A 19,578-nucleotide genomic window follows, 5' to 3' on the forward strand; every position below is an offset into this window, starting at 1 on the left:
GAGTTCAGCACATGCTTCTAAATGCAGCATACGTTTTCCTGTAGATGGCCACATTTAAGAGCTTATGGCAAAACTCATATAGAAGAGATGTGATATTCAGGAATGAATATGGTCTGAATAATTTACCAGCTACATATAGTTCTATAAAATATTAAAGGTACCATAGGGTACAATGAGAGTTCACAGAGATTCAGGTTTGAGATGGGTGTGTTTCTTGTCCACTGGAGGATTGGTTGCAGTTGTAATTGAGTGTTATACTGGTGAGACAATAATTACAGTGGAACTACTAATAGCTTTAATAAAAGTAAAACTAGCAAACTGACATCTGAACCCTTAAAAAGCAATGGAGCTTAAAAGATTTAAACTTCCTGTAAAATATAGAACTGATATCAAACCCTGAATCAGATATAACATTCATATTATTAAAACATTAATTGACTACATTAACTACAATAAACAAAATTGAAAATTAGCTGAAAGCATTGGAGAATTGCATCGTCTATTATGATTCATGCTGGGACTGTGTTATTTGTAATAAATCCTGAGTTTGGGCAGATCATACCCATAACAATATAATTTTGAATGACATCCCATTCTATTTACATTTGTTTTTATTTGTTTAAAAGAAAATCATTAGTTTATTTGTTTTTCTAAGAAAAAAAAATCCATGCAAAGAAGAACACAAATTTCAGAAACCACAAAGGAAATTCTGCAAACTCAAACCTAGTAAATACATAAACATTTCCCTTTAAGAAGAGAAATTCTATAGCAAACTATGCTAAACTATAAAATCAATTATTACATGGGGGTGATAAATTGTTGACTTTGATCTTTTACCTGGTGCTATATTTGTGCTCTTTATAATTAATAAAGTCTGTCTACTGTTAAATAACTGCATTATGAATATGAACAGTTTGTCAAACAACATATTCTCTGTAAAACCATAGTGGTCTTAGTATTTGGGGTATTAAAAAACCTTTTTTTAAAAATTGACATAGATTTTCAAGCAATTGGTAATTACTTTAGATCAAGGTTACTTTTCTTAACTTATCCGAAATCTTCATGGTTCTAGTGATTTTCAGTGTTATTTTTTTCTTAAAACATTTTCATCTACGGGTTCCTGTCTTTACAAGGAAGCCACTGTTATGACATATAAAGCACTTCCGACCCTAAAAAGAAGAATCAGGCATGATTTTTAATGAACAGGCTTATTCCTATAATACAGAGGATGTGGTTTTTTTTTTTATTTCAGAAGTATATTACAAAGAAGTTTTCTAATTCTGTTCAGTCTTTCATGAATAAATAGTTAAACAGAGAGAAAGAGATGGGCTATCCTAGCTATACCTCAGAGGTGAAAGAGCTTAAAAGAGTTTTAATATATGTTCCTGGAGGAAGCAGATATGGTATTAGTGTACAGATTTGCTAGTAACATCTGCAGTGTAAATTCAGCTTCATATTTGAACTTACTTTGCCATGGTGGGTTTAATCATAGCGTTTTGCATGTTACTGATCTTTTCTTTTCATTGCTCTGTTCTCAGCTGTGGTGACACACAACTTTAATGCCAGGTCTTTTGAGGCAGTGTCAGAAGCACCTGTGAGTTCAAAGCCAGCCTGGTCTATAGAGCAAGTTGCCTGACAGCCAGGACTACATAGAGGCATCCTGTTTCATTTCTTTATTCTAAAAAAAAATCATGAAATGTTTCTCTGCAAATATAAACTGAACTTGAATATTTATACCATTCATCAAGTGAGGAATGATTAATATCTTAGTGTATAAATAGAAAGTTATAATTTAATTTTGTGATCAATTATTAGTCTATGAATTATATTATACAACATAAATGGGTTTGCTAGTATTGAAGTTCCACATTAATATAATGTATCCACAGAGGAGATTCTCTCAGAGGTAGTGAAGTTGTGGAAAAGACTTCAGTCTTCAAGTATGTAATACATCTCAAGTCATGAGATAGTAGAGCTGATATTGATTCCATGCTCACTTTTCTCTTCCATTGGAGAAACATAGGTTTATGGAAATTAATGGAACTTGCTTAAAACTCTCCAGATTGATTGAGATTATGAATCAGATGAAGTTTAGGGGTCATGCATAAAATAAAAATGAAAGCTGACTGTCATGAATTAGACATTTCTGAATGAAAGTATAAATTAAAACTAGAGAATAACTCACAGGATAGAAGTTTTAAAATGTTTACATGCTCAGCACTCAATTTTGTCTAAATATTTATTCTTTGTAAGTGAGAATGAAAACAAGATAATAATGAATTTTGTAGTTAGTGGACTGATAAGCATCACATTCTTTTTGCCTTCATTTTGAAAGGTTAGCACCATTGTACAGGTTGTTCTTTGATATACTCAGAACTCACAGTTACAGTCAATTGCTACCACAGATCCAATTACCACCAACTCCATTTTCATCTCTTTCTTTCACTGTTAAGAAGAAAGTCTAACTGTCAAGCTGACTTGTCCTGTTCCTTAGCAGCAGGAACTTGCCTCTCAAAATTATCAAACCCATCTTCCATTTTTAAATACAATCTCAAATATGACTTTCAACAGAAAAGAAGCATTTTTCTTCTTTTTTCCCTAATCTGTGTGGCTCAACCCTGGTACAGAAATGATTTTGATTTAACAGATGTACATATAGAAGTCTCATAATAAATGGGTGGATACTAATATTTATAGGTGCCTTCTCTTTTTACTGATAAATCATTTCCCTGTCTCTTATATATGCATGTGGGTATCATTTCAAAACTTTTTGTATGAACTATAAACCAGGATTTAAATGTTGAGCTTTGCAAATGATTAATGGATCATATGCCAAAATAACTTCCAAGGGTTTCAGAGGGGCCAGACTTGTTCAGTTCAGGATAAACAGGTGTAAATGCTCCCTCACATTTTGGTTTCATTGCTTTAACCTTTAAAAAGTCATATTGTAATATTTCAAAATTTTTGCATTGCTTGAGAAAACATTTTAATCATGTCACTAGGTTATCACATTCAAAATACATTTTTCGCAATGTGATTTATACTATTGTACATACCCATAATGCATAATTTATTAGAGATGGTTGAAGATTTTATGCAGGTCATATGACTTCTTTCCTAAATCTTGAATGGAGATAGAGATTGATTGTTGAGGATAGACAAGTTGCCAGGAACATCACCCTGTCATGTAGAGGGCATCAATTGCCTTCCATCTCAATCCATCACCCTAATTATGCCATTTATAATCTTATGTGGAGATTATGAGAGAAGACTCAAGAATCATTTTTCAAATCAATTTAATATGCTCCCAAGTTTTTCTGTTTACTGTTATCATTATTGTTATTATTGCTATCAAAAATTATTTTTTAGGTTTGTTTAATAAATCATTAATTTACATTCCAAATGTTGCCTACCTTCTTCTTCTCCTCTCCTAGAGATCTTTACTCTAACCCCATCCCTCCACATTGGCTCAAAGGTCCTTCCCCAATCACCCACCCTACTTCATACCCTACCACAACATACCTTTCTCTGGGTCATCAAGTCTCTACACGAGTAGGTGCACCTCTACCTCTGAAGTTAGACAAGTTAGTCCTCTGTTACTTATGTGCCAGGGGCACAGACCAGTCCATCCATGTTCTTTGCTTGGTGTCTTAGTCTCTGGAAACTATGAAGGGTCTGAGCACTGATTCTATTGGTTTTCCTATGGGGCTGCAATCCCCTTCATCTCCTTCACTCATTCTTATGACTGTTAGATAGTAGTCCCTGACTTTAGTCCAATGACTGAGAATGACTATAAGAATGACCATAAGAATCTGCATCTATCTCAGTCAGCTGCAGTTAGAACCTTTCAAAAAACAGCCATGTTAGCTAAGCTCCTGTCTGCAAGTATAACATAGCATTAGTAATAGTGTAGTGTCAGGATTTGGTGCCTGCCCATGGGATGAATCCCAAGGTGGACCAGCCACTGGATGGCCTTTACTTCAGTCTCTCTTAAATTTTTGTCCATGCATTTCTGTTAGAAACAATTCTGGGTCAAAAATTATAATGTGCTCTCTTCAGGTTCTTTCTCCCCACTTTTGAGCATTTTGCTAATGTTATCACAATTGAGTTCTGGAAGCCTATCATGGAAAAAGAAAGTCTTGGAGACTTTCTAGAGGTTCCTCCACCCCTAGCTACTGCAATGGCATATTTACATTCATTTTCCTGGCCCTCTGGGCTTCTCTCCTGTCTCCCCATATATTACCCTGCCTACTCCCTCTCCCCTCTCCCACATATCATGATTATTTTCTTCCTCCTTTTAAATGGAAGTGAGAATGCTTCAAATATTACTTCATAATGAAACACTTTGCATTATGAGAAATTATAAAATTTTTGCCTGAAATGTATTACAACCTTCAAGAAGTCTTCACTGAACATTGGCTTAAGAATATGTGATAAGAGTCTTATTATACTTCTTAATGGCACAAACCCCTACAATATATATTAAGTTTAGAATTCTATAAGAACAAGGCTGATGTCAAAACATGATGATGAATTCTTGCTGAATACCATCCCTACTTAGAATATCACTTGTCAAGATGCTGAGAATACGTGTAACTATGCATACCTTCTCACCACTTTCCTGTATGTTAAAGACACCAGAATACAACCATTGAAGATTTTCATGAAAAGATATAAAGTTAACTAACTGCCTTCCAATATCTCTGTGTCAACTCTCATCATCAGATAAATTTTCCTCTTAATGTATGACAAGAGGGATAACATGTTAGCACATGGAGACTTTGAGAGCACAGTAATGTCACATCCAAACCTCAGCATTAATAACTCCATTTCTTTTCATTTATTAATTTTTAAAACATTATTCTTCTTTACATATGTTATATCTTGACTACAGGTTTTCCTCCCTCTTCCCTTCCTATTCTCTCCCCCCTTCCCATTCACACCTCATCTATTTCTCTTAAGAAATGGCCAGGGTTTCCAGGGACATCAATCAAACATGGGATTTCTTTTGAGCTAGTGTGTTCCACTTTGTTTCGCTGTAATCATTGTCACACTAGGATGATAAGGACTTTAGCAGGATGTGATGGTTGTGACACATTTTAAGCAATTTCATTAAAAGGGTTATAAATAACAGAATGTTCTTGAACTATGCAAATTACTGTTTAACATTAATAACTATATACAAATAGGTGATTCATCAATTTTGGTAACTCTTCTTTGGTAGTATATTTTAGAATGTAAGTCCTTAAAATGAACAGTTAAGCAGGTTTGCATGCTTCCTTCCTGTTTCTGTTCTACAATCTAAAGATACAGTGTTCGGTCTACACAGATCTATTCCTGGAGCCTCCAGAAGGATCTGTACTTTGTCAGCTCCTCGGTTTTAGATAAACAGAGCCACTGAGCCGCAGTGTAGTAAGACAATATAGTGCTTTAAACAGCTTGTTTGTGAGGATTTGCCACAGCAAAGCAGTCGTAAGCTGGCATAGCCATCCCTGTGGAAATTTCAGAATAATACTCAGTTTTCTGGGCACAAAATGAATAACCTATAAAAATTTTCACATCATACTAAATTGTGCTTAAATTGTAAAGTATGGATGCAAAACTAAGTGGAAGTAGGTAATGAACTTACTACTTCCTAGTAGAAAAAAAAAAGCATGCTCACTGAGTGGACTTTAATTTTTCAACATGATGCTTTAAATACTGGAGTGACATGGTAAGCTCTTCATTATAGGTGTATCAAAATTGATTTCTAGGATCCTTCTAAATGCATTGGAAGAAAACAAAGTTAAAGTAACCATTGCTAACTGAAACACATGAATGTAATCAGATGAGAACAATGTGCCCTTGCTCTGAGTAATAGAAAAGAAAAACCAAGAAAGGGCAGGGGAAGATGATATAGCAAATATATTTGAAACTGTGTGAGGATATAGACTCTAAAAATTCAGCCTGCATTTCTAGTTTGGCTGAATTAAAATGTGAAACCTTGGCAAACACATTGAAATCACACTTAAATGACAGCAGGCGCAGCATTTTCTAATGAGTCACTATGTTCCACACAGTAGTGGAGTACACACTAGTGTCACTGTTGTAGATTGAACATTGAATATCAAAAAATGAAGCATATATGAGACTGAAGAATGGGGAGAGTGATCAGGGTGTTTTCAGTGGTTGTTGAGTTCATTGCTTCCATGAAAGTGAGTGCAGTTAGGTTGGAGGTAATTATTTAAACATAATGACCACACATACGAAACAGAGAAAGAAGAGAGTTTGTTATATGATATCTTGAATTCATGAAAATTAAATTTAATTTTCTATCTTCTTGGGACATTCTTTATCATTAGCATTTTGGTATAATCAATTAAATGATTTTAATTGATTTTAAATTTTCTTAACAGTAGCTTATTTCCCCCATTTACATTTCTCCTTCCAACCCCCTGCTAAGTTGCAGTTCCTCTAAAATTCACTGGGCTCTTTGTCTTTTATTTAACTTATATATATTTATTTTAACATGTATATATAATGATTTAAAAATGCATAAATATAATCTATTGAATCCATTGAAAGCTTCAGTGAATCAATTGAATGTTGATTCCATTGAAGTATATATATCCATTGTTGGAGACTGAACATTGAATATCAAGAAATGGAGCATATGTGAGACTGAAGAATTGGGAGAGTTATCAGTGTCTCTTCAGTGGTTGTTAATTTCATTGTTTCCATGAAAGTGAATGCAGTTTTATGTGTGTGTGTGTGTGTGTTTGTGTGTGCGTGTGTGCGTGTGTGTGTGTGTGTGTGTGTAATGATTTAAAGGTGACTGCTTAGTATCAGATAGCCACCCTAGATATATATTAATCACTTTCATTAATACTGAATATGGGAGGTTTTCTTACAGCCACCAGCTAAAAGTCACACTGTAAGAAGCAACAGGTCCTCCTCACCTCTACCATACCAAGCAGCTGCAAAGCAGCACCCATGCATGAGTGCATCTCTCTTCACGTTGATGAGGCTGGCATCCCGATAGGCAATGCTGAATGAAAGCTCTACTTCCTGGCACATGCATCCAGCCTGATGGCCATATGCCAAGTGACAAGACCATTCATTGGTGGAGTATTCCTTCAACACATTCTTCAGTGAGATAGCACCTGGTAAGCAGGTGCCAGGAAATGTTTTTAGACCTGGAACCCACAGTTATTGATAAAGTTTGCTCTGCTGTCTACAGCCCACTCTTCCATCTTGAGCACTTCATCCTGCTCAAGAAAGATGCTGCCAATAACTTAGTCATGGCCCCTACACCATTGTCAAGGAGATTCTTGACCTTGTCATGAGCTGAATTCACAAGGCCTCTTGGTTTCCCACAGCTTTCACAAGGAAACTGCCTCTGGGCTTACCTCCTTGATGATAGAGTGGTTCTCTGTTGATTTTAGAGAGAAGTTTTCAAGCCACCCAGATTTCCATTGCTTTGGTTGAGCCCTACAGTTCCATCCTTATCACCCATCCCACCCTGGAAACCTTTGATTGTGCCTTCATGGTACACAGTGACATCTGTTGAAGAAACCTCGACATTGAGCACCCAACCTACGCTAAATTGTGTCTTCTATCACTGCTTCCTTCAGATTTTATGGGACCCTGAGTATTGATCTGACAGAGTTCCAGACCAACCTGGTGACATACCCCCAAATCCACTTCCCTCTGGCCACTCATAAACATGTCATCTTTGCTGAGAAAGGCTACCAATGAGCAGGTTTCTGTAACACAGATTGCCAATGCCTGCTTTGAGCTAGCCAATCAGATTGTGAAATGTGACCCTTGGCATGGTAAATACATGACTTCTTGCCTGCTCTACCATCATAATGTAGTACCCAAAGATGGCAATGCCATCATTGGCACCATCAAGAGCAAATTTACCATCAAGTTTGTGGACTGCTACTCCACTGGCTTTAAAGATGACATTAATTACCAGTCTCCGAATTTGGTATCTGGTGGTGATCTGGACAAGATCCAGAGAGCTGTGTTCATGCTGAACTGCACCGCACTATTGCTGAGTCCTAGGCTCACATAGATCACAAGTTGGTTCTGATGTATGCCAAGCATGCCTTTGTGCAATGATATGTCAATGAAAGTATGGAGGAAGGGGAATTCTCTGAGGTCCTTAAGGACAAGGCCACCCATAGAGAAGGAATATGAGGAGGTTGATGTAGATTCTGATGAATGCAAGGATGAGAAAGGAGAGGAATACTAAATTAAATGTCACAAAGGTTCTGCTTGCACAGGGAAGTTTATTTTGTTCCCTCATAGAACATTGTGGTCTGATCAGTTAATTTGTATGGGGCATTGTGCAGTTTCATACAGTTACTGAATTATGTATTAAATATGAATGATTTGTCAGAGACCCAAGCCATCCACTTCACTGATGTGTTTTAAACACAATACTGTATGTTTAAAAAATACTAAATGTGGTATCCAAATTTAGTTAACATGTCTAGAAAAGGAAAAGATAACTGCATTATATTTCAGTGAGCAAGTGGTGAGTAACATGAAAGATAATCCTCCAACAGTTATATGGACCAAGATTATCATGTGAAGCAAAGTAGATAAGATTCAGAAAGACAAATATCTCACATTTTCCCATCAGTACTAATCTACCTTAACCAAGCAAGAAATAATCACATGAAAGTAGCAGGATAACTACTATGAAGGAGACAAATATTAGGGAATAGGGGATATAGGAGAGGAAAATGACAGCTAAAATATACTCTAGGTATGCATGAAAATATCACAGAAACAGGTCTGAAGTTATTTGGTCTGATAAACCATATGTCCAAAGAAATTTATAGAAGAACAATTTTACTTGGGTTAATGATGCCAGAGAGATAAGAGTTCAAAATGACAGTTGGAGAACAGGCATGTTAGCAGGCATAGTGGCTGTAATAGCAAGCAGAGAACTCACATCTTTAACTATAATCACAGAATAGAGAAAACAACTGCAAAATGGTCAAGGTCTATTAAAGACTATCTTCAGTGACATAATTCCTTTATGAAGAACATATCTCCAAAACCTCTGCAAATGATGCCAGGATACTCATACATATATGAGCCTATAAGCACCCTAAGCATCAAAATGCTCTTGCTGAATATCTAAGTTCAGTTCACAGTATCATTTGGTTCCTTACACACTGAAACCACATCTCAAGGGAACTGGATACTCTAATCTGGTCTTCATGAGTAGCCTACACATATGCAAATTCATGTAACCAAACAAGTGACATACACACAGCACAACTTAACACAGACACACACATACACAATCACACACACACACATGAGAGAGGAGAGAAAGAGAGACAGAGAAAGAGAGAGAAACATATGCAGAAATAAAACTAAATCTTTAAAATTTCAAATGAATCCCATCATTGTATGATGAATATATATTTATCCAAAAGCCATCTTACAGTTCGAAATTAGTGGAGAATGGTGGGGGGGAAATTGTTCAGGCTAAAAGATTAGTCCTCATGATGTAACAGGCATGTTACCATAAAGGATACAAATATTATTCAAGCCAATTATCACTATCTATGCTGACAAATGACATCTCCCAACATAATTAAGATTCAATTAAGTATAAAAAATGTTTTGAATGATCAAAGATTAAAAAGGACACTCCTATCTGACAATGTATACTGAATTCAGTGGCGGGTTAAAATATAAGGTGAAAGAAAGGATTAAAGAGATTCATTTGGGATCAATAGTTTAGGAAACACTCTTCTGAGACATGTGATCCTTTTATGAGGTATAAAAGCCACTTGTGGTTAATAGAGATTCCATTTTAATGCAATAAAACATTTCCCTTAAGATTTGCTGGTTGGACTATATTTCATAGTTAATCTATTTTAATCCATCAAATTTGAATATTCATTAAAACTTGTCAACAAGATAAATTGCAAATAGATAAGCCAGTTTGAAGGAGTGTTAATAAACAGCTGACACTGGTAAAAAAATAACACAATGAAATTTATTAAATTAAGCTTAGATCCAATTAAAATGATTACTACGAATGTCAATGTTACTTCCCAAGTTACTTCTAAGCTCTGCAAGCAGCTTGAGCTCAATCCTTGCTTGGAAACTGTGTTAATGTGTATAGTACATGATGCCTGTAGGAAGAATTTTTTATCATTATGGGCTATCTTATGAAGGAACCATTCAGGTTTATGTCTCTCTATTTGGTAATTTAGCTTTGGCAGCAGATGATGTGACTCTGAGTCTGTCTACAGTGAATAATTGAATGTCAAAAGTGTTTTAAATTAAATTCTGACAAAGATGAAATGGTTTGTGGGGAATCTAAATGTTTGTTGAGTTCTTTGTCTTCCTTTCAAGTCCTCTTAATGATTGCAAGCCTTTATTTGCTGTTGCAAGGAGTCTGTGTGCCATTTAGAATTCTATGGAGGAACTCCAGCTCCTTCACATCTGTTCTTCTGTTTTCTTTCAACAGCTTTAGTGTGTTGTAAGTGCAAAGTAAAGGAGCAGCAGTGAAGAGCTTCTGGCAGGATAGAATAATTAGTATGAAGCTCATTTTATTTCTGTTGTGTAACAGTTGTAGACATAGAAATTTGGGCTGGTTGGTGACTCTAAACTGTTTTATTTAAAGCAGATTTTGAAATCATATACACACGCATTCACATACACACGTATATATAATTTCAATATAATCTGGGTCATACAGTAACAGTGGTACAGTGGTGTGGCAGTATTCTTGTATGTTATCAGCCCACATAACACCTTCTACAATAATATTCAGTGTTGAAATATGGAGATTAAATGGGAATACTAAAATGTTGTTTGGAATAGATATTGATTTAAAAATGAAACATAAATTACAGGTTTACCTGGAGTTGGATTTAAATTATAAGTCTATTACTTCATGTTTGTCTGATCTTGGACAAGTTAAGAAGTAATGAGCATCTATTTTCTCTTTGTGATTCAGGAAATTCATTATGTGTAATAATTTAACTGAGAGATATTTACTGTATTGTATTATGACAGATTTGATCACTGAATGCAATACAAAGTGGAAAGCAAAACAAGGAGACATCTGTTGTGATCAATCTTAATTTCTACTGGGTATAAAAAGCAATAATGTGAAATATGTAGCATAATATATAATTAGAGATTGCTTAAAATAAAGCATAGATATGTACTTCTGTGTGTATACCATGAAATAACAAGGGATTCTAAGATGGTACATGCATTGTGAGTGTGTGTGTGTGTGTGTGTGTTCATGTGTGTGTGGTTGTGAGAGAGAGAGAGGGAGAGAGAGAGAGAGAGAGAGAGAGAGAGAGAGAGAGAGAGAGAGAGACAGAGATAGAGAGAGACAGAGAGACAGAGACAGAGAGACAGAGATAAATAGAGAGACAGAGAGACACACACACAGAGATGATTGTGGTCATTTCCACAATAACAGCCAGGTGTTTTGACCCACTATTGAGTACATTACATAAAGGGAACAGAGATGTTTCCTCTTTCCATGTTTACTATGGTCCAAATTATATTGGAATAGTAGCTTAAATTTTATATTTTTCAAAAGCTAGAATTAATCCTTATGCTTTATTAGAACTGAAATTATAATATGAAGTTAGGTCTTCTTTTATAGTTTGAAAACAATTTTTTGTAGATTTGAGAAACTTTTGATATGTGTCTTAAAGTATTGATATTCTTTACACCATATTTCTGATTCTGTACAAGCTCATAGCTTTATTTTTCTCATTTTACACACACACACACACACACACACACACACATATACACACATAAACAGACATGTACTCACATACATGCACAGACATATTCAAAGACAATAAAAATCTTATTGCCTCATAAAACAGAACATTTAAATGATATGGTATCCTTATAAATGGAATTCTCCATAGTCATTAAAAATCATACTATAAATTAATATTTAATGGTTTGAGGATTGCTAGTCACATTTTAAATGTAAAAATTAAAAGTGTGATGTAAAATATAAAAAAAAAAACCCATTCTGATCAGTTTCTTCTCTTCTAACTTCACCCAGGTTCTCCCTACCTCCCCAGCCACCCAATATCATGTCCTGTTTTCCATCACTCAAATCAAACAGGAAAACAACAAAAATAATTAACAAAAAAATACTAAAACCAGACACACACACAAATACAGACACACACACACACACACAAATACACACACACACACATACACACACACACACATACACACACACACATACACACACACACACACAGGCACATACACACACTCCCAAACACACACACCACATCGGTCTCCTTAATTAGTGAAATGTATGGAAAGCTATAACTGTGACATAGAAATGGGACTCAAAGCAATAACACATGCATGTATGCTTTGATATGTTGAACAGTTACTGATTTTGTATGTTTATTTTTTATAGAGCCCCTGAAATTGTTAATCATATCTAAAAGTGGGCTTATTTTTATTTTATTTATTTTTTTGTTCTCTTGTATGCAATATCACATTGTCTTTTCCTATTTGTTTTCTCAAATTTTCTTGATTTACTGTTCTAGTTACTACATTGAATTGGAAAGGAATAGAAATAGCAGACATCCATGAAAGTTTTCTCATCTCAGTATCCATATTTAAGATTGGCTCCATTTATTATTAATATTGGAAGAACTTTGTCACATGAATCTTATTATGTTAGGGTTGATTCCCTTTAATCCTTCTTTTATAGGATTTTTATCATAAAACCACATGCAAGTTTTTTAATGGTTTGATCACTATCTATTTGGTGACCATTTGATTTTTTGTCTTTGAGCACATTTTTATGATTTATTATATTTATCGACATATAGATTGAATCTTATATTTCTTTGATAAAGAAATTTTTATCATAGTACATAATTTTGATATATTTCTATGTTGAGTTTCTAAATATGTTATTAGGTAATAATGACCTAGAAAGACAGATTACCTATGTTTTCTTTTAAATGTGGTTGTCAGTTTTGACATTACATTTGTAGATTTGAATTATATTATCCAGAGTAAGGATGAAAATAGTAAGGTGTCATTACAGATAGAGAAAATGTTGATCAAAGTTCAACAGTATGAAGAAGAATGAAGAATAAAATGCAAAGTGCTAAATAGGAAGGAAAGTGTAGCATAAACTCAGTAAGGCATAACTGTCTCTATACACACACACACACACACACACGTATATAATGTATATGTCATAATAGTTAGGACAGACTTGCTATGAACAGACTCCATGACCAATGTAACTCTTATGAAATGACCAAAGGACAGCATTTAATTGGGGCTGGATACAGTTTAAGAGTTTCAGTCCATTATCATCATGGCAGGAAGAATGAACATTCAGGCAGACACAGAGCTGGAGACCAGCTAAAAGTTCTCTCTCTTTATCTGACTGTAGCCAGAAGAGACTATCACTTCTACATCAGGCAGTGGTTATGATTACCTTCATGAGACTAGCAAAACATCAAGCCACTTAAGATTCCAACATGGATATGATAATAGGCACACCAGACTGCCCTTACTAAAATATTTAAAGTTGATAAGTAGTTATTGAGTAAAAGTTTTTTGTCTCTCTTGTCTCTCTAACTCTGTCTCTCTATCTCTCTGCTTCCTCTCTCTCTGTCTCTCTTGTTCTCTCTCTCTCTCTCTCTCTTTCTCTCTCTCTCTCTCTTTCTCTCTCTCTGACTCTCAGAGATAGCTGATTGGTCATTCTCTAGTGGATATAGGCATTATTTGTCTTCATTTTATTAAATATTTTCTTTATTTACATTTCAAATGTTATTACGTTTTCCAGTTTTCCCCTGGAAGGCTCCATCCCTTGTCCTCCCCCACCCTGCTTCTATGAGGATGAGGACAGGATAGGATGCTTCCTCACCTATCCACCCACTCCTGCCTCCCTGTTCTGTCATTCCCCTACACCAGGGCAGCAAGTGAAGAGGCCACAACATCTGCCCCAGCACAAAGAGTGTCTTCATTTTATTCCCAGCTAAATAGTACAGTACTTTTCCTTTACTTTTCTTTCTTTTCTTTTCCTTTATTTTCTTTCTTTCCTTTTATTCATTCATTCATTCATTCATTCATTCATTCTTTCTTTCTTTCATTTTTTGATCAAATGTCTTCTTTTATATTCATACCTCCATTCAATTTATTCTGGTTACTTTATCCCCTATAAACGCCATTGTCTTTCTCCTGCCTGCAAAAACCTTTCTCATTACAAGACCTTTTTCTTTATCCCTGCCCTTTTCTTTAGTGCTGAGACCCAGGAAGGTCTCTGGAAATTTTGTTTGTTAATTTTTCATTGGAGACTGGTGGACATAAACTATTATTAGCTAGGAGTAGAACAGGAGGGAGAGGAATCCCTTGACTTCCTTTCCATCCATGGTTGTTTGTAGACATTTTATATACAAATAACACACAGGCTGAGAAAAGACGTAGAAACAATTGCATTCATAACAGTCTCAAAACAAATACTCATATACTCTAAGCATAAACATAAAGAAGGCAAAGACCTCAACAATAAAAATATTAACATGCTAAAGAAAAATAAAACTGAGAAAAGTACTAGAAGACAAACCAAAAAAAGCAAACAACCAAAGGTGTTGCATACCCATGGTTTTGGAGAATAATATTGTGAAAGGATTATTCTAATTACAGATTCAATGAACTTTTATGGCTGTAAACACAGGTGCTTATTAGTATTATCTATCCTTCAGTAATGAGGTGTGTCATGTAATCATCATGTAATAATTCTTAGAATTATATGAACTTAAATCTTTACATTATTTATTCCTTGTTGCAATTCTATTGACTTTCTAATAAAATATTAGACAATGTAACTTATAAATACTAGGGTCTTGCTGGCCCTAAAGTAACTTATTATACTATGCCAATATTACCTGTGCTTATGAGTTATTATATTGGTATTTGAAGACGTTAATTTAATTAAATAAAAATTAGACTTTAGTATGTATTTGGTTATGGACTTAATCAATTACAGACTAATATATAAATTCTGTTAATTATATTAAAATAATTCCTAGTCACTAAATTCTGTTTAATTTGTATTATTCTTGTTTGGCGGTTTGTTTTACTGTGGATTATGTTAACCTTGTATTCTTTTATGTTGCTTTTACTCTAATATGTAAATTAGGCTCATGTTGCTCTGGTTTCACCTCAGAGTCCTGGAATCACAATTGTTTATCACTATGCCTCACTTGCTTTCCTAATATTTTGGTAATAATTTTACAATATAAATTATGAACTTGTTTACAGTTTTCTCCAACTATATTGGCTTTACAGAGTCAGTGTTAGTATCTTAGGCTTTTAGCAATATAAATACTCTAAAATAGTTCAAAAACATTTTCAAAAATTTGAATTCATAATACAACATAATTACAACATATCTCACTTCTCTTTGCTCTCTCCAAAACCTTTCATATAATAGCCTCCATTCTCACTTTTTTGAGCATTTATTTTAAAAAAAGAATCAATTTCATCAAAATATACTCCATTTAATTTGGAGTCTAAACATAAATAATTTATGAGCATATTCTGAACTAGCCCAGAAGGTCCACTGCACTCTGAGCAGGAGCAGTTGTTAAGAACCGTCTAGAAGCTGCCTCCAGAAGCTGGTCCACTGGACCTGGGACACATCATCACCCAACCCCTCCCATTCTGCCTGGTCCTTTCTGCTGGGGTGAACTGCTAGCTAGTCTATTCCGCTGGAGATCTCATTTCCTGAACCAACACAGAACATTCACTATACTCAGAGCAGTTGGTAAGTATCCTACAGAAGTCCCAAAGCTGCTTCTGGGAGCTCAGTGGACTTGAGACACATAATCACCCCATCCCACCCAAATACCCCTCCCCTTTTGCCTAGTCCATTTTGCCAATGCTAGCTAGTCTAATACCCTGGAGACAAAATATTCTGAACCAGCCCAGAAACTCCACTGAAGTCAGGGTAATTGACACTACCTCCTGAGACATCCAAGGAGATCTGCTGCACACAGGACAACTGGCATCCCAAGAGTTCTGCTACACACAAGACAAGTGAGCAACTGAGCAACTGCATGGCTGATCACCAGTTTGTCTGCTCCGCTGAAGACGCCTCAGCTTGAAGGCGTCCCAGAAGCTCCTCTGTACACAGGACAACCTGGCAATAAACACCAAAGTCTAATGACATCTTGTGAGCTCTGTAGGATGCAGGGCAACTAGTCTGACAGACAGAAAGTGTCTCTGGATTTCTGGTACATACAGAGAAACAGATACAACAGTGAGTAAACCTCCAGGAGTACAGCTTCACACAGGACAACAGCCTGACTGCTTCTTCGAAGATCCAACAGTATGAAGACCTCCCAGGAGATCAACTTCAGCCAGGGCAACAGATCAGCACCTTCTCTGCCCCTTGGAAGAGCCCCCAATTAGAAAGCCCCACAGATGATCTGCCACAGCCAGGGCCCAAGGCCTAGGAGGAGACCTGAAGCAACACGGGGACAAAAGAATCAGACTCCAGAAAGAGACAACCAGACCAGCAAACACCAGAGAAAACCAGATGGCAAGAGGCAAGCACAAGGCCTTAAGCCACATAAGCCAATACATGTAGTTATCAACAAAACCCAGTTCTCCCACCACAGCAAGCCCTGAATACACCAGCACATCTGAAAATCAGGAAGCTGACATAAAATCCTATCTCATGAAGATTATAGAGTCCTTTAAGGAAGATACAAATAACTCACTGAAAGAAATATAGGACAACAAAGTCAAGCAGGTAAAGGAATTGAATAAAGCAGTCTAAGACCTAAAAGTGGAATTAGAAACAATTAAAAAAAAAAAAAACACCAATGGAGGCAAACCTGGAAATGGAAGACCCAGGGAAAAGGTTAGAAATGACAGATGAATTGCATACAGAATACAAGAGATAGAAGAGAGAATCTTGGGTGTAGAATACACCATAAAAGAGATTGACACAACTGTCAAATAAAATTCAAAATTCAAAACATAAAAACTCTAACCCAAAGCATCCAGGAAATGCAGGACACAATGAAAGACCAAAACTGAAGACAATTGGAATAGAGAACAAACATTGCCAGCTCAAAGGACCTGAAAATGTTTTAAAAAATATCATACATTAAAACTTCCACAGCCTTAAAGAAAGAGATGACATAAAGTTACAAGAAGCTTATATACCAAATGAATGGGACCAGAAAAGAAAACCCTCTGGTCACACAATTAAACTTTAAACTCAGAGAACAAAGAAGGAATATTAGAAGTTCCAAGGGAAAAGGGACAAGTAACATACAAAGGTAGACCTTTCAGAATTACACCTGACTTTTAAAAAGAGTGTATGAAAGCCAGAAGCACCTGGTCAGAGGTCATGCAGACTCTAAGAGAACACAAATGCCAGCCCAGGCAAGTATACCCAGCAAAACTCTCAATCAACACAGAGGGAGAAAACAAAACATTCCAGGACAAAACCAAATTCAAACAGTATCTCTCTACCAATCAGCCCTACAGAGGATCAGAGAAGGAAAATTCCAACACAAGGAAGGTACTTGCCCCAAAGAAAAGATAAGATATTAAGACTCTCACAACAAAGAAAAAAAGAAAGAACTGCAAGCACATATACCACATACAAAAATAAATACATTAGGAACCAATAGTCATCTGTCTTTACTATGTCTCATTATTAATAGACTCGACTCACCCATAAAAAGACAAACTTACAGACAAGATACATAAACAAGATCCAGCATTTTGCTGCATACAAGAAACATACACCAATGACAAAGGTAGAAAATATATTAGAGTAAGATGTAGAAAAAGGTCTTCCAATCAAACGGTCCTGGGAAGCAAGCTGGAGTTGCTGTCCAAATATCCAATATAATAGACTTTCATAAAAAGTTATCACAAGTGATTAAAAAGGACACTGCATATTCATCAAAGGGAAAATCCACCAAGAGAACATTTCAATTCTGAACATCTATGACCCAAGTGTAATGATACTTATCTTAGTTAAGGTTTCTATTCCTGCATAAAACATCATGACCAAGAACAAATTGTGGAGGACAGGGTTTATTAAGCTTAAATTCCCACTTTGTTTTTCATCACCAAAGGAATGCAGGACTGGAACTAAGCAATTCAGGAAACAGAAGATAATGCAGAGGACATAGATGGATGTTACTTACTGGCTTGCTTCCCATGGCTTGCTTAGCTTGATTTCTTATAGAACCTAACACTCCCAGCCCAGGGATGGCACCACCCAAAAGGGGCACTCTCCCCTTGATGACTATTTGGGAAAATTCCTTATAGCTGAAGCTCATGGAGGCATTTCCTCAAATGAGGCTCCTTTCTCTGTGAGAACTCCAGCTTTTGTCAAGTCGACACACAAAACCAGTCAGTGCAGGCACCCGTATTCATAAAGGAAGCTTTACTAAAGCTTAAAAGAAACATTGAATCGCACACAACAATAGTGAGAGACTTCAACATCCCTTCCTTACCAAAGGAAAAGTCATTGAAACAAACTAAACACACACAGTGAAACCAAGAAATGTTATGGACCAAAAGGATTTAGCAGATATTTACAGGACATTTCACCCTAAAACAAAAGAATACAACTTCTTCTCAGCACCACATGGTGCCTTCTCCAAAATCAAGCATATAATTGGTCATAAAACAACACTTAACTGATGCAAGAACTGAAATAATTCCATGTATCCTGTCAGATCACTGTGGCTGGTCTTCAATAACAGCAAAAACAACAGAAAGTCCACATACTTGTGGAAAATGAGCACCTCTACTCAATGATAACTAGGTCAGGGAAGAAATAAAGAAAGAAATTAAAGTTACTTACTGGAATTTAATGAAAATGATGATACACCATGCCCAAACTTATGGGACACAATGAAAAGTGTTAAGAGGAAAATTTATAGCAGTAAGCACCCTGGGAAAGAAACTGGGGAGTTCTTAAACCAACAGCTTAACAGCACAACTGAGAGTTCTAGAACAAAAAGGATCAAATGCAACCAAGAGGAGTAGAAGGTAGGAAATAGTCAGATAAGCTAAATGACTGAGGGGCTGTATCCAAATGAACAAAATCAGAAATGGAAAGGCAGACATAACAAAAGAAATGGCAGAAATTCAAAAAATCATCAGATCCTACTACAAAAGGCTATACTCGACAAAACTGAAAAATCTAGATGAAATGGATATTTTCCTATATAGAGACCGCATACCAAAGCTAAATCAAGAACAGGTAATCTAAACAGGCTCATATTGCACAACAAAATATAAGTCATTAAAAATCCCAACCCAGAAAATAACACAAACACACAAACAAACAAAAACAAAAATTCAATGCCAGATGGATTTACTGCAGCCTTAAAAGAAGACTTGATATCAATTTTTTCAAACTATTCCATAAAATAAAAACATAAGGAACATTATCTAATTCATTCTATGAAGCCACAATTACTGTGATACGTAGACCACAAAAGAACCTAACAAAAAAAGAGAGAACTTTAGACTATGCACCATTATCAA

At 35.7% G+C, this 19,578-nt stretch overlaps 1 pseudogene; it reads left to right on the top strand.

Annotated features, from left to right (window-relative positions):
• The first annotated feature begins 7,023 nt into the window (after positions 1-7,023).
• Positions 7,024-8,239, top strand: LOC127680640 (tubulin alpha-3 chain-like; annotated as a pseudogene).
• The last annotated feature ends 11,339 nt before the right edge of the window (positions 8,240-19,578 follow it).

This window comes from Apodemus sylvaticus, chromosome 3 (genome assembly GCF_947179515.1).
Source record: "Apodemus sylvaticus chromosome 3, mApoSyl1.1, whole genome shotgun sequence".
In the NCBI taxonomy this organism is placed as follows: domain Eukaryota; kingdom Metazoa; phylum Chordata; class Mammalia; order Rodentia; family Muridae; genus Apodemus; species Apodemus sylvaticus.